The sequence below is a fragment of the Narcine bancroftii genome, chromosome 4, assembly GCF_036971445.1.
Source record: "Narcine bancroftii isolate sNarBan1 chromosome 4, sNarBan1.hap1, whole genome shotgun sequence".
Lineage (NCBI taxonomy): Eukaryota > Metazoa > Chordata > Chondrichthyes > Torpediniformes > Narcinidae > Narcine > Narcine bancroftii.
In genome coordinates, this window is record NC_091472.1 from 8794041 (window position 1) to 8811343 (window position 17303).

Sequence of the window (17303 nt, forward strand, 5' to 3'; positions counted from 1 at the left end):
TTATCAAAAAAAGATGCACAACAGACAATATTTATAAATTTATTAACTTAATTCATGCAGTAGAAGGAAATAAAGCACCTGCAGTAGCAGTTGCTTTAGACGCAGAGAAGGCCTTCGACAGAGTAGAATGGAATTATTTGTTCAAAGTATTGCAAAAATTCAGTTTACCGGAGAAGTATATTAATTGGATTAAAGCATTATATAAGGGGCCATTAGCGAAAGTGACAGTAAATGGACATGTATCAAAGCAATTTAACTTAAGCAGGTCAACGCGGCAGGGATGCCCACTATCACCTTTATTGTTTGCGCTAGCTGTAGAACCACTAGCGGAATTGATAAGAATAGATAATAATATAAAAGGAATAAAAATAAAAGACAGGGAATATAAAATCAGTCTATTTGCGGATGATGTTATAGTGTACTGAACAAAACCAGAACTATCAATAAAAGAATTATATAAGAAATTGAAGGAATATGGAGAAGTGTTGGGTTACAAGATAAACGTAAATAAAAGTGAAGCAATGCCTATGAATAATGCGGATTTCTCAAAATTTAAGAAGGAATCTCCATTCAGATGGCAAATGCAGGCAATAAGATACCTAGGTGTACAAATAAACAAAAATCTAGGCCAATTATATAAACTCAATTATAATCCACTAATGAAAAAATTACAGGACGATTTAGAGCATTGGAAAGATCTACCACTAACTCTGATAGGAAGGATAAACTGTATTAAAATGAACATTTTTCCAAGGATATTATACTTATTTCAGGCATTGACAATACAACTGACAGAAAAATTCTTCAAAGAGTTAAAGAAAATAATAAGGAAATTTTTATGGAGAGGGGGGAAACCGAGGATCTTCTTTGGCTTGGCTTCGCGGACGAAGATTTATGGAGGGGGTAAAAAGTCCACGTCAGCTGCAGGCTCGTTTGTGGCTGACAAGTCCGATGCGGGACAGGCAGACACGATTGCAGCGGTTGCAGGGGAAAATTGGTTGGTTGGGGTTGGGTGTTGGGTTTTTCCTCCTTTGCCTTTTGTCAGTGAGGTAGGCTCTGCGGTCTTCTTCAAAGGAGGTTGCTGCCCGCCAAACTGTGAGGCGCCAAGATGCACGGTTTGAGGCGATATCAGCCCACTGGCAGTGGTCAATGTGGCAGGCACCAAGAGATTTCTTTAGGCAGTCCTTGTACCTTTTCTTTGGTGCACCTCTGTCACGGTGGCCAGTGGAGAGCTCGCCATATAACACGATCTTGGGAAGGCGATGGTCCTCCATTCTGGAGACGTGACCCATCCAGCGCAGCTGGATCTTCAGCAGCGTGGACTCGATGCTGTCGACCTCTGCCATCTCGAGTACTTCGACGTTAGGGATGTAAGCGCTCCAATGGATGTTGAGGATGGAGCGGAGACAACGCTGGTGGAAGCATTCTAGGAGCCGTAGGTGGTGCCGGTAGAGGACCCATGATTCGGAGCCGAACAGGAGTGTGGGTATGACAACGGCTCTGTATACGCTTATCTTTGTGAGGTTTTTCAGTTGGTTGTTTTTCCAGACTCTTTTGTGTAGTCTTCCAAAGGCGCTATTTGACTTGGCGAGTCTGTTGTCTATCTCATTGTCGATCCTTGCATCTGATGAAATGGTGCAGCCGAGATAGGTAAACTGGTTGACCGTTTTGAGTTTTGTGTGCCCGATGGAGATGTGGGGGGGCTGGTAATCATGGTGGGGAGCTGGCTGATGGAGGACCTCAGTTTTCTTCAGGCTGACTTCCAGGCCAAACATTTTGGCAGTTTCCGCAAAGCAGGACGTCAAGCGCTGAAGAGCTGGCTCTGAATGGGCAACTAAAGCGGCATCGTCTGCAAAGAGTAGTTCACGGACAAGTTTCTCTTGTGTCTTGGTGTGAGCTTGCAGGCGCCTCAGATTGAAGAGACTGCCATCCGTGCGGTACCGGATGTAAACAGCGTCTTCATTGTTGGGGTCTTTCATGGCTTGGTTCAGCATCATGCTGAAGAAGATTGAAAAGAGGGTTGGTGCGAGAACACAGCCTTGCTTCACGCCATTGTTAATGGAGAAGGGTTCAGAGAGCTCATTGCTGTATCTGACCCGACCTTGTTGGTTTTCGTGCAGTTGGATAATCATGTTGAGGAACTTTGGGGGACATCCGATGCGCTCTAGTATTTGCCAAAGCCCTTTCCTGCTCACGGTGTCGAAGGCTTTGGTGAGGTCAACAAAGGTGATGTAGAGTCCTTTGTTTTGTTCTCTGCATTTTTCTTGGAGCTGTCTGAGGGCAAAGACCATGTCAGTAGTTCCTCTGTTTGCGCGAAAGCCGCACTGTGATTCTGGGAGAATATTCTCGGCGACACTAGGTATTATTCTATTTAGTAGAATCCTAGCGAAGATTTTGCCTGCAATGGAGAGCAGCGTGATTCCCCTGTAGTTTGAGCAGTCTGATTTCTCGCCTTTGTTTTTGTACAGGGTGATGATGGTGGCATCACGAAGATCCTGAGGCAGTTTACCTTGGTCCCAACAAAGCTTGAAAAACTCATGCAGTTTGGCATGCAGAGTTTTGCCGCCAGCCTTCCAGACTTCTGGGGGGATTCCATCCATACCTGCTGCTTTGCCACTTTTCAGTTGTTCGATTGCCTTATATGTCTCATCCAGGGTGGGAACCTCATCCAGCTCTAGCCTTAGGGGCTGTTGAGGGAGCTGGAGCAGGGCGGAATCTTGGACTGAGCGGTTGGCACTGAAAAGAGATTGGAAGTGTTCTGACCATCGGTTGAGGATGGAGATCTTGTCGCTGAGGAGGACTTTGCCGTCTGAGCTGCGCAGCGGGCTTTGGACTTGGGGTGAGGGGCCGTACACAGCCTTTAGAGCCTCGTAGAAACCCCTGAAGTCGCCAATGTCCGCGCTGAGCTGGGTTCGTTTGGCGAGGCTAGTCCACCACTCATTTTGGATCTCCCGGAGTTTGCGCTGAAGATGGCTGCATGCGCGACGGAAGGCTTGTTTCTTCTCTGGACAGGACGGCTTTGTAAGGTGAGCCTGGTGGGCAGCTCGCTTCTTTGCCAGCAGCTCCTGGATTTCCTGGCTGTTTTCGTCAAACCAGTCCTTGTTTTTCCTGGAGGAGAAGCCCAGTACCTCTTCAGTGGATTGCAGTATGGTAGTCTTCAACTGATCCCAGAGGGTTTCAGGGGACGGGTCCGTGAGGCGGGTTGCATCGTCGAGCTTTGCTTTGAGGTTTGCCTGGAAGTTTCCTCTCGCTTCGAATGCTATAAACAAGGAGGCTTACAATTGCCAAACTTTAAAAATTATTATAGAGCCGCACAATTAAGATACCTATCAGATTTTTATCAAACAAGGGAAAAACCAGACTGGACGAGATTAGAATTAGATAAAATAGGGGAAAAGATACCTGAACACATATTATATAAATGGGATGAAAAATTGGTACAACATAGAACTTCTCCAGTATTACATCATCTCCTCAATATTTGGAAGAAGATTCATGTAGAAAGAAATAAAACAAATTATCAATTACCAAAACTAATATTGAGGCAAAATAAGCTACTCCCTTTTACAATGGATAACCTTTCCTTTAGAGAATGGGAAAAAAAAGGGATTAAAAGAATAGAAAATTGTTTTTCAGGAAGTAGATTCTTATCCTTTGAACAAATGAGAGATAAGTACAATATAACTGGAGATACAGCGCTGGCATATTACCAACTGAGATCCTACTTGAAGGATAAATTAGGAAGCAATTTGTGTTTACCAGAGGGAAGTAACCTTGAATATGTGATTACAGATACAATGTTAATCAAAAGATTTATAACAAATATGTATATTAAACTGCAAGAAAAGGAGAATGAGGAAACAAATGGTAAAACTAAACAAAAATGGGAACAAGATTTAAATATAAAGATAAAAAAGGAAACATGGGAGAAATTATGTTCTGGAACGATGAGAAATACAATAAATACGAGGCTACGTATGATACAATATAATTGGTTACACAGACTATACATTACACCGCAAAAGTTAAATAAATGGGACCCAACAGTATCTGATAGATGTTTTCGATGTAAAAAAGAAATGGGAACAACAATTCATGCAATCTGGACATGTGAGAGAGTAGAAAAATTTTGGGATGATCTCAATCAGATATTAAATAAAATAACAGAAAACAATATACCAAAGAATCCAGAGATCTTTCTCCTAAGTTACATAAAAAACAAAGAATTTGGAATTGATTTGGAGGATGCACAACAAAGATTTGTTAAGATAGCCCTAGCCGTAGAAAAAAATGTATTATGTCAACCTGGAAATTGGAAGATAATTTGAAAATACAACAATGGTATATAGAAATGAATAAATGTATTCCATTAGAAAAAATAACATATAGTTTAAGAAATAATATTGAAATATTCGAACAAATATGGGAGCCTTACATTAAATACAATAGCGAAAACCTACCGGGGACAAACATTACCTAAGTTGATGGAAGGAGAAGGAAAGAAAAGAATGGACTCTGTAGAATTTCTGGTGTATTTTTGTTGAATGACAACATTGTCTGACTGAATTAATGCAACCTAGATTGTATACCTAAAATGGATGAGAGGGGTGGGGGGGTGGGGGGGTGGCTTGGGAGGAGGGAGGGGGGGGGAGAAAAAGTCACTGTAAATGTGTGAAAAAGAAAAAGTGTATATCATGGCTAACGTGATTTATGGTGTGAAAAATAAAAAATTTTTAAAAATTTAAAAAAAGTTTATTATTATTTGATTTGGTCTTTGAATTGTTAGCAATTACTCCTCATGATTGGAGATATTTTTCAGGGATTTATAGCAAAGGTATTAAAAATAAACTTTTCCCTCTATGTAGATGACCTTTTGCTTTTTGTATCTAATCCAGAGACTTCTTTAACAATCATATTATCTGTGTGATTTCAGTTTCGTCCACTTTTTATTGAGCAAATGCCAGAAGACATCTGTTTGCTGCTTGCAGATGACAACTATAATGACCCCGGTCGTCTCGCAGCCCACGCTGATGGGTTGTAACATGTTAAGCAGCATGGATTGGGCGTGTAGCAGTGTCTCGGCAAAAAGCATAAATCCTATCCACTCCGGATAGCGGTGCAGCATCAGACTCGGCTGGACGCAGCATATACAGAGAACAGTGGTACTTTTACTATCAGAGATGGGGAGCTGCAGCCCGCTGCTGCCATTCCCCCGCACACAACTGGGAAATGCCTAGGCCAGCCGCTGGTAGTGGCCACAACGGCCGGCTACAAGGACATCCTCCTTTTCCTCTGGGTTTAGCACCTAGGCCATCGGTTCCTGATTGATCCTAAGGTTAGTGTGTTTCCCTCAAGGCCGCCAACAATAGCAGCATCTGAACATACAGGTCACGGACAATTCCACTCAATTTCAGCTTGTTGCAGTTCAGCTGGTCCTTCACCATTGCTGATGTATCACAGTCATTCCTGGGAGCTGATTTTTTGCGAGCACACTGCCTTCTAGTAGATCTCAAAAGTCACTGCCTAATTAATTTGAAGACTTGTGAGTCCCTTGCCCTGCACCCTGTGGCGCTCTCTGCTCCTCACCTCCACTCAGTGATACTCTCAATCAATGAACACACGGGAATTTTAGCAGAATTCCCCAGCATTATTACTCCACAGTTCACGACGGCCCACATTCCGAATGCACAAGCACACAGGCTGCCTGCAGTTGGCCAAAGATAAATTCAAATGCATAGAAGAACTCGGGATTGTTCACCTCTCTGACAACTCCTAGTCATCACTTCTGCATATGAAACCTAAGAGGGTGGGAGGGTGGAGACCTTGTGGGGTCTATCTGCATCTGAGCACCATCACTATGGCAGATCGCTATCCTTCATGGCGCTAGGATTTTCTCCAAAGTCGACTAAGTCAATCAGATCCAAGTTCACCCAGACGACATTCCTAAGACTGCCTTATTTACCCCTCTTGGGCTATTTGAATTCCTATGTATGCCCTTTGCTTTAAAAATTGTGGCCCAGACATTTCAATGCCTAATGGACACAGTAACCCGGGGCCTGGATTTCATATTTGTTTTATTGGATGATGTCCTTATCGCCAGCCACTCATGGCTCCGGGCTCATCTCCATCAACAATGTTTCAGTGGCCAGATGACCAGGGGTTAGTGATCAATCTGGCCAAATGCCAGTTTGGCCTTGCACTAATCAACTTCCTCGGCCACTGCATCGATCAGCACAGAGCAGTTCCACTACCTTCCAAGGTCGGGGCCATCAGCAAATTTCCAAGGCCCTCGACCACCAAGGGCCTGCAGGAGGTTGTTGGCACGATTAACTTTTAGCGTCGTTTCATGCCAGCTGCAGCCAAAGTTAAGCAGCTGCTTTTCAAACTCTTGTTTGGGCATCCCAAGGAATCGAGGCTGACAAAGGCGTGCTAGCGAGATCCACTATGGTTGTGCACCTAGGGGTTGACGTGCCAAAGGCTCTGATGCTGGATGCGTCAGGCACTGCAGTAGGTGGGGTAGGCACGGACCTGGAGCAGCTCATCAACGGCACCTGGAAACCCCTGGCTTTCTTTAGACGTCATTTGAGATTACCAGAGCAGAAGTACAGTCCCCTTCCCTCTACTTGGCCATAACGCATTTTTGCTATTTCCTCGAGGAAAGAGAGTTCACAATCTACACGGATCACAAGCCATTGACTTTTGCCTTTGACAAGATGTCAGATCTGTCGTCGGCACAATAACAATATTTCAGAGTCTACGACTACAATAAAGAACACCACTAGGAAGAGCAATCTAGTCGTCGACACGCCATCGCTTCCCTCCATTCACCCGCTCCCAGAATAGACTACACGGCTCTGGCAGCAGCTCAGCTGGAAGATGAGATGATGCCACGTATTGCACCACCATCTCGGGACTGAAATTGGAGGATGTACACTTTGGTCCAGCAAATGCCTCCCTACTTTGTGACGTATCCACCAGCCAACCGAGACTGCTGCGTGGCAACATTAGGTGTTTGACGCCACACACAGTTTGGCTCACCCTTCGATTAGGATGGCAATGAGACTCATGGTGGACAAACGCATGTGGCACAGCCTGCGCAAACAAGTCAGCGCTTGGGCAAGGACATGCATCCAGTGCCAGACATTGAATGTTCAGTGCCGCATCAAAGCCCCACGACAGGTTTTGAATCCATGCAGCACAAGTTTGATCACATCCACGTGCATATTGCTACTCACCTCTTCACGGTAGTAGACAGGTTCAACCTGTAGTTGCCCCAACCTCTCCGACACTCCACCTCAGCTTGTGCAAGAGCCCTCATCACCAATTGGACAGCATGTTTCGGACTACCCGTGTATGTCTCCTCTCACTGAGGAGCTGTTTATATACGGGTTATGATCCACAATCGCACAATTACTGGACACACAGCTGCATTGGTTGACAGCCTATCATCCCAGCCCAATGGCATTGTGGAACATTTTCTCCAGCAGATGAAAACAGCTCTCATGACTCATCTTAAGGGATCAGCTGGGAGAGAGGAACTGCCTTGTGCACTTTTAGGTATCTGTACTGCACCGAAAGAGGATCTGGCTATGTCCTCTGCAGAATTGGTGTATGGAGCCCCCATAATAATCCCAGGGGATTTCATTCCAAAAGCACGTAGGCATCAGGAATCTCCCACTTCGGTACTCACATTCTTGAGGGAGAAGTTGGGTACACTGGCACCTATCCCAGCTGCCCGGCATGGGTCTATGATTTCATATATTCTGCCTGAACTCAAGGACTTCCTTTATGTCTTCCTACGCAGGGATGTGCACAGAACGCTGCTGCAATGGCCGTATGAAGGTCCTTTCAAGGTGCTAAGGAATGACGGCTCACATTTATTATAGATATTGGCGGCAGGCAAGAAACGGTTTTGGTAGATCACCTTAAGCTGGCACATGTGGACCTAGATCGGCCAGTACACATGGCATTCCCCCGGCGCAGGGGGTGCCCACCAGCCAGTGCTACTCATGATAACAGGATTGGGGTATCAACACCTCACTCTGGTTCTGGGGGGAGAGGGTCATGTGGCAGACCGAGCCATTACTTACCTCACCGGAGATTAGGAGTTGAGGGTCTCCACGGGCCCGGGAGTTGCCAGGGACTAAAGATGCTAAGGCTTCTGGGCATCATGTCATTTCTGGGAGTCACATGACATGGGGATAGGGCAAACGTCAGATATTCTAAACGACTGTAAGAACTCTATTAAGCTAGTCAGCACCAAAGGTTTGACCTTTGGGTGTGTGATTGCACTGACAGTATTTCTCCTCTCCGACACCCTGGAATGCAGTAGACCCTGCCAGGATCACCCAGAGCTTCGATGTCACACTCTATTTCTCGGGCCACTGCTCCTTTGGTGAAGGGAAGTGCTGTTGAATTTACTTCAACCAGCAAAGTATAAGACACTGGGAGGTCTTTTATCTCTCCTTGTTTTCCCATTTGCTATCCCACCAAGGATTGTGTTACCATTTTTCTTGGATGAGCTAGCAACCAATTAGTGCTGACTTTTACTGCCTTGAGAAGTTGGTGGTGAACCTCTTTCTTGAACCATTGGAGTATTTCTGGTGATGATTCAGCTGTGATTGGCTGAATAATTTTACAGAAGTACAATTGAGAGTTGACCTGACTGGCAACATCGAATTTCTAAGGGGATTTTGGATATTGCTGGATATTCTCTCAAACCTCTACACGTGCATTGTGGAAAATGCACCGACTGATTGTGTCACAGCCTGGACTAGGATTTCAAGGGCCCAGGAATGCAGAAGGCAAACACAGCCAAGTTCATCACAGACTCTGACCTCCCATCCATGGCAGACATCGATGTGAGACACTGCCTCAAGAAGGCAGCCAACATCATAAAGGACCCCCATCACCCTGGTCACAACCTCTTCTCATTGCTACCTTCGGGCAGGAACTACAGAAGCCTGAAGACTGGCACCTTTAGGTCTCCAAATTATAGGAAGGATATAGATAAGGTGGAGAGGGTGCAGAGAAGATTTACAAGGATGTGGCCTGGCTTACAGCATCTAGAGTACAGAGAAAGATTAAGGAGACTGGGACTTTATTCACTGGAATGTAGACGGTTGAGAGGGGATTTGATAGAGGTATTTAAAATTATGAAGGGAATAGATAGACTAGACATGGGTAGACTCTTTCCCCTGAAGGCAGGGGAGGTTGGAACAAGAGGGCATAAGTTAAGGGTAAGGGTGCATAACTTTAGGAGAAATGTTAGAGGATGCTTCTTCACTCAGAAAGTGGTGGCAGAATGGAATGATCTTCCAGAGGAGATAGTTGCGGCAGGGTCCCTTCTGTCATTTAAGAGAAGGTTGGATGTGTACATGGAGGTGAGGGGATTGCAGGGTTTTGGGCAGAGAGTGGGACAGGGGGAACTAGTGGAGTTGTTCAAGTAAACCAATGCGGACTCGAAGGGCCAACAATTCTGAGATACAGAAAGACCTGTGTGGTGACAGAGAGTAAGAATGCTGGTACATATGCAGGCTGCACTTACAGTATATATGACAATGATAGAGCCTCATCAACACCTCTTTACTCATACACTATTCCTCTTGAAATGAAGGCCAACATAGCATCCGCTTTCTTCACTGCCAATCCCACCTGGTCATTAGCTTTTAGGCTTCCCTGTACGAGGACCCCCAGGTGCTTTTGCACTTCCGAGGTTTGAATTTTTCTCCCCATCCAAATAGTCCTCTGCTTGCTTATCTCCACTGCCAAAATGCAGAACTGTACATTTCTCAATGTTTTATCTGCCATTTTTTGAAAATTGTCATACAATCAAAATACAAACCAATACATGATATTTTATCCTATATAGCCCCCCCACTCCCAATCCTATCCCACCTGCCCCTCCCAACCCCCCTCTAAACTAACCCCAAAAGAAAGAAGAAAGAGAAGCGATGAACTTACGTAGTGCCCTTCAACTATGCGCCCTGGAATGTCATTAATGTATGGGAAAGAAAATATTAAGAATGAAATCGCATCTATTCCATATACGGGCTCCATGTTTTAGCAGAAAAGGATAATTATTTTGTCAATCATAAGATCTCATTTCCACAATAAATTCTCAAATCAGTCTCATTTTTCCAAGTAATTGTGTGACATTTCAAAAAAGCCAATCTCAAAAAGGCAATTTGGAATTTATCTAATTTTAATTCCAAACTCAGTTTTTTAATCTAACCCAGTAAAAATATCATAGAATCAAGTGAAATTTTTAATTTAAACATAACTTCCAAAAATCCCTTAATTTTGTTCCCAAATGTTTTAACCATCTCACATAACCAAACCGAATGTAAAAAAGAACCCACTTTCTGGAGCTTAAGCATAAATCAGAGGAGATATATTTATATTTCCTTAATTTCTCTGGAGTCAAATATAATTGATGGATGAAATTATAATGAACCAATCAAAACCTTACATTTACGATTATAGTCATGCAGTCATCCTGAGAAATAAATACCGCCAAATCTTTTCCACACTTCAGTCTAGATTTATAAAGATCCAGTTTAAGTATTTTATTCTCCAATAAAGCATACACCTTAGATATAAATCCTTTCTTGCCACCATCAATAAGTAAAGTTTCAAATTTAGACCATCTAGGTAGCCTTAAGGTACGCACAAAATTGTCCGATAATAAAGCTTTAACTTGATAATAAGAAAAAAGAGGACTTGAAGATATTTTGTACTTCACCTTCATTCTTTGAAAAGAGATAAAATAACTGGCTTCATAACAATCTTTGACCCATTTAATTCCTTTCTGTTCCCATCACTTCAAAAGTTGATTATTAACCATGAAGGGAAAAAGCTTATTTTGAAACAAGGGAGTTTTAGCTGAAATTTTACCATGGGTACCTATAATTTCAATCTTTTTATTCAATAGTTCCATTAAAAGTTTTAACACAGGTAAATTATAATTACTTAATAACTGAGAATTCCATTGATCAATAAATTGATCCATCTTCTCACCAATCAATATTGCCCCATATGAAAGGATTTAACCTATTGATAAATTTCAACTGAGCTGATTCATAATAATTTTGAAAATTAGGGAGTTGCAAAGCTTCTAATGCATATTTCCAAGTTAGTTTCTGTAATGATACCCTCGCCATTTAATCTTTCCACAAACATTTTCTCACCAAAGTATTCAGATCTTTAAAAGATTTTGAGGAATCCTACAAGGAAGAGGCTGAAAAAGATATTGAATTTGGGGAAAGATATCCATTTTAATACAATTAACCTGTCGTAAATCTTTCCACTGATTCAAATCATACTTAATTTTAGACAATAAAGATAGATAATTTAATTCAAATAAATGATTATAATTACCATCAATTATGATAGCTAAATATTTAATCCAATCAGACCATTTAAACTTCACAACCTGTCTACAAAGCGAATAATCCATTTCAGCTAAAGGCATAATTTCACTTTTTTCCTTATTAGTTATATTCATAATAGCTCACTGCTCCAATCACTTCTTCAAGTTCCCCAAGGATTGCAAAGGCTGTGTTAAATATATTGAAACACCATCAGCAAACAGATTTATTTTATATTCACCCTTTTCACCTTAATACCTTATATAGTACTATCCTGTCTAATCATCTGAGCCAAAGATTCAATAACCAATGCAAATAGAGCTGGTGACAAGCGCAGCCCTGTCGAGTCAATCTAGATAACACAAAAGGTAAAGACGCCTGTCCATTTGTCACCAACCTAGCAGTAGGATTTTTTTATAGAAAGCCTTAATCCAACCAATAAAAAGAGGTCCAAAATTAAACTTTTCCAAATCTTTAAACAAAACTCCATTCTACTCTATCAAAGGCCTTTTCTGCATCAAGAGAAATTATCATTCGTTGGTCAGACTCCTCCTGAGAAATATTAACTAAAGTAATCAGCTTTACAATATTATCTGCTGAGTATCGGTCCTTATTAAACCCGCCTGATCTACATGAATCAAATTGGGTAAGTATTTGGCTACTCTATTAGCCAGAACGTTGGGAACAATTTTATAATCCACATTAAACAAAGAAATAGGTCCAAAGGATCTTGCCTTCAAGGGCCCCCGTCCTTCTTAAGAATAACAATAATAATTGTTTTAGAAATAGAATCTGGGAAGGACCCAGTCTTTACCGCTTGCTCCAGAACTTCCATCAATAAAGGAATGAATAAATCCTGAAATTCCTTATAAAATTCAGAAGAAACCCATCATCCCTTGGAGACTTGCCACTTGGCATAGACTGAAGAGCTTCCATCAATTCTTTAATAGGAAGGGAAGCATCTAAATCCTTAATGTCCATATCCTTCAAGGAAGGTAAAGTTAAACCCGATTTTTTTTTTAAAAATCAGTTTTGACTTCATCTTCTGATACTTCAGGGGTATATAAATTCTCATAAAACATACAAAACTCATCATTAATTTCTGGAGGTTTATACATAATCGTCAAACCATGTCTAATAGCATTTATTTTTTGTTTTTAAATGCCAGGCTAATACTTTATGAGCTCTTTCACCCAATTCATAATATTGCTGTTTAATTCTCTGTAATAATTTTTCAAATTTATACATTTGTAACAAATTATACTGTAATTTCAAATTAACTAAACTAATTCTATTATAAATCTTTTTCCAAAATCTCTATCTCCTTTACTAATTTACTAATCTCAGCTATTTTTGTTTCTTAATTAAGACAGTATAACTAATAAATTGTCTTCATAAATAGGCTTTCAAAACATCCCATAAAACAAATTTATTGTCAACTGATTCTGTATTTATTTTCAAAAAGAGTTGCATTTAGTCTCTTATAAATTGACACAATTCAAGATCTTTCAACAAAAAAAGAATTAAATTGTCAATGATAAACATATTCTACTCTCTCTGAAACAGTAAAGATCATTAATAACAAAGAATGATCAGACAAAATCCTAGACATATTCAGCCTTAAAAGCTTGACCTTGTAATTGTGTTGATACTAAAAACAATTCAACTTGTAATTGTGTTGATACTAAAGACAAATCAATTCTAGAATAAGAATCATGATGAAGTGAATAAAATGAAAAATCTTTTAATTTAGGATTTAATTTCCTCCATATATCAACTAAATTCATATCTTTCATTAGTACCATTATGTGTTTAGCCATTTTAGTTGTAATTACTGATTTAGGAGATTTATCCAATAGTGGGTCCAAACAGCAATTAAAGTTACCTCCTACCATAATCTTATCATAAGCCTGACTTAAAATTAAAAAAAAGATTCCACCATAAATTGTTCATCATCAATATTAGGAGCATTAACATTCATAAAGGTCCAACATTCAGAGAATATTTTACAATTGACAATAAAAAGTCTACAAGCTACCTCAAAAGCTGAATCCAATTTAAAAGCTGACTTCTTATTAATCAAAATAACAACACCTCTTGCTTTAGAATTAAAAAAAGATGCTATAACTTGGCCAACCCAATCTCTTTTTAATTTTTGATGTTCCCTCTCAAACAAATGTGTCTCCTTCAAGAGGGAAACATCAACCTTCAATTTTTTAATATATCCTCATACTCTCTTTCTCTAAATTGGGTTATTGAGCCCATTAATATTAAAAGTAGCAAAATTTAAACTGGCCATAAAACATCACTATATCTATCCCACCATAAATGGTGAAGCACCTTCCCATGACATCAACACAAACAAAGCTAAAGATCTCCTCAAAGAAAAGAAACAAAGAGCCTCATTTAAAAAATCCAACACAAAAAAAGAATACGATAATAGTTATACCTCCCTCGATTATATGGGAATGACAAATGCCACAAAGTGGCCGACGACTTCAGAAGAATCAACAGTTAAACCACCCCCCCCCCCCCCGAACAGAACAATCAAAAATTAAACACAAAGTCATCTCAAGTATGAAACACTTCTTCCAAATCACGATTAACCTGATCATTATCAATGCCAATATTAATCAACATGTGAGATTCCATCTCTCATTTACCGTTCTTCCCATTCTGAATTACAACAAGCTGCTGAGGAAAGCTGTCTGAATTTTGACCCTGCTTATTGTCGGGTAAAGAATTAGCAAACACAAGAGCTTCAACAAAATTAGAGAAAAATTGAGTTTGATAATCTCCATAAAATGACTTTAAGCACAGCTGGATAACGAAAGGCATATTTAGAACCCTTTTTCCACAGAACAGCTTTAGCTGAATTGAATTCTTTATGATGTTTAATCATAGCTTGACTCAAATCAGCATCGAAAAATACCCTGTTATTTTTAACAAGCAATGGACCCTGATTACTTGTCGCATTCTGTACCGCAAGTCTCAAAATCAATTCTCTGTCCTGGTAATGCAAACAATAGATCAAGGTAGAGCATGGCGCTTGAACAGGAAGTGGCTTCCTTCGTACTGCTCGATGAGCCCTGTCCAACTCCAGACCGTTCGGAAAATGCATTATTCCCAAAACTTCGGGAATCCACTTCTGAAAAAATTGGATCGGGTCCGGACCTTCAAAATCTTTCAGAAGACTAACTATCTTAACATTATTCCTCCGACTCTGCTTCTCCAAAGCGTCAATCTTCTTCCACAGATTTTTTTTTTCTGAATTTCCCAGCTGATAAATGAATCCTCCATCTGTCTGTTAGGTCTGCTTTGTTCATGAATGAGTGAGTCAGACACCAGACTGAGTCGAAATCAAGGTTCTTTGTTCTCTATTACCGGATTGTAACACTTGCAACTAACAGTGTTAGTTGGAGAAGGCGCATTCTGCCGTTATCAGCAAGTGGTGTTTTTTTTATACCTCAGGATACGTACTTAGTAAATTATCATGCCATTACATTGTCCAATGAATAAACTGTTGCTATCCTTCTCTGCTAGCTTGCTGCACATCAATTTGTCATTACCACTCTTATCTTGAGAGTACAAGGTCACAACTGCATCTTGTTACGGCCCAGCACTGGGTGACTCCTTCTTCATTCCCAGCTCATGATGTTTTTACCTAACATGTCCCACCTCTTTTTTGCACTGATCAACATCATCTTTACAGTCAATAAACTCTTCTTCCATATTCTTAGATTTATCCTGAACCCTCTCCACAGCTTTCCAAGATTTTGCCACATCCATTTTATCAGAAGCTATTTCTCCCTTCATTGGAGCAAACTGATTCTTCATAATTGAGAATCCTTGGTTTCTTTGTACAGCCAAATTTTCCACTTGCTTAGACAAATCGGCAGTTGAAGACAAATCTGATTGGTGAGAATCAGACTTAAAATTAGAAGTCTGCCTCATCACAGGCCTACCCTGAAATCTAACTGTTTCCTCTTCCCTCTGGTGTTCTTCCTCTTCCATTCCAGCGATGTCCTCTTCTTCCTCCGTCAATATAAAGGCCACCTCAGCCCGACTTTGGGTATGGATGCCCTCCTCTATCAACCCAGAATCACTGGACCAAGGTACTCCTGCAGCCTGGGCCATTTCAGGTGATGCGCGCACGTGCGAAGTTTCACGCACGTGCAGTTGAACCTCCCGATCGGAGCAAGTCGAGGTCGAGCACCGGCGCCATCTTGTGCAGCCATAAGTAAAGTCAGCACCGGTGTTGTGTGCATCTTACAGCTGGACTGGCGCTGCAGTCGGGAATGTTGTTTGTCATCTATATTAATTATCTGGATGATAATGTGTTAAATTAGATCAGCAAGTTTCCAGGTGACTCTAAGATTGGAGACATTATGGACAATGAAAAAAAGTTTTCGAAGCTTGCAGAGGGATCTGGACCAATTGGAAAAACAGGCTGAAAAATTGCAGATGGAATTTAATGCAGACAAGTGTGAGATGTTGCATGTTGGAAGGACAAACCGAAAAAGGACACACACATAAATGATAGGGCACTGAGTAGAGCGGTAGAACAGAGGGATCTGGGAAATCAGGTACATAATTCCCTGAAAGTGACTCCCTAAGTGGATAGGCTTGTAAAGAGAGCCTTTGGCATATTGGCCTTCATAAATTAAATTATTGAGTACAGGAGTTAGGATGTGATGGTGAAGTTGTTGAAAGACATTGGTGAGGCCAAATTCGGAGCATTGTGTGTAGTTTTGGTCTAACTACAGGAAAGATTTTAATAAGATAGAAAGAGTGCAGAGAAGATTTTAATAGGATGTTGCCTGGACTTCAGGAATTGAGTTACAGGGAAAGATTAAATAGTTTAGGATGCTATTCCCTGGAATGTAGAAGATGAGGGGAGATTTAATCAAGGTATTTAAAATTTGAAGGGGGATAGACAGAGTAAATGTAGATCGGCATTTTCCACTGAGATACAAACCAGAGGATATGGGTAAAGAGTGAAAATGGAAAAGTTTAGGGGGAACATGAGGGGGAACTTCTTCACACAGAGAGTGGTGGGAGTGAGGAACAAGGTGGCAGGTGAATTGGTGAATGAGGGCACAATAACATTCATGGACAGGTTCCTAGATGGGAAAGGTATGGAGGGCTATGAACTGGGTGCAGGTAAGTGGGACTATTCAAAAAAAGCCAAGCACAGACTAAGTACCGAATGGAGCCTGTTTCTGTGCTGTAATGTTCTGTGGTTCTAGATTTTTTTTCTCTGAAGCTGGATTGCTGGCCAATCAAATTAAAAGTAGTTGATGGGGTATGAAAACTTGTAATAGATTCATATAATATCTCTGCCTCGGCACCTTTCTCACTGGCCCAATCCTTATCTCCTTCTGTGTAACCAAAGTTGCTTGACACCAATTTGAAGCCTTACATGGAATTGACATATTTTTCCCCATCTGCTAAGGTAACGTGAGAATCTTTGTTCCATGTGAAATTCAGTCTAGTCAACTCACATGGAAGTTAATTAATGAATTTATAAATTAAATAAATGAACAACAGTATTGGGGTGTGGTGCTACCATGTACAGAGTTGGAGATGGGTTGAGTGTGTCATGTTGGTAAGTAGGTGGGGTCATGACTATGGCCTTTCCAATTTGGGTAATTGGGTTAGTTAGCAAGGACCAATAAAGGGTGAGTTAGGTAAAGGAGTGAGTGAGTGCTGTAGTGAAGGAGTGGAACTTTGAGGCTTTGGCTCGAGAGTCTTCGGTGAACAGAAGGTGAGGAAATGCTCCCAGTGAGGTAAGGTTGGTAAGTTTGATTTAAATCAAATTTAATTTAAAAGTAGGGTATGGAGGCAGTTGGGTTGGTCCGGTGCTCTGATTGCAGGGTGTGGGAGGTCAGGGATAGCACATGTGTTCCTGATGACTACACCTGCAAAAGATGC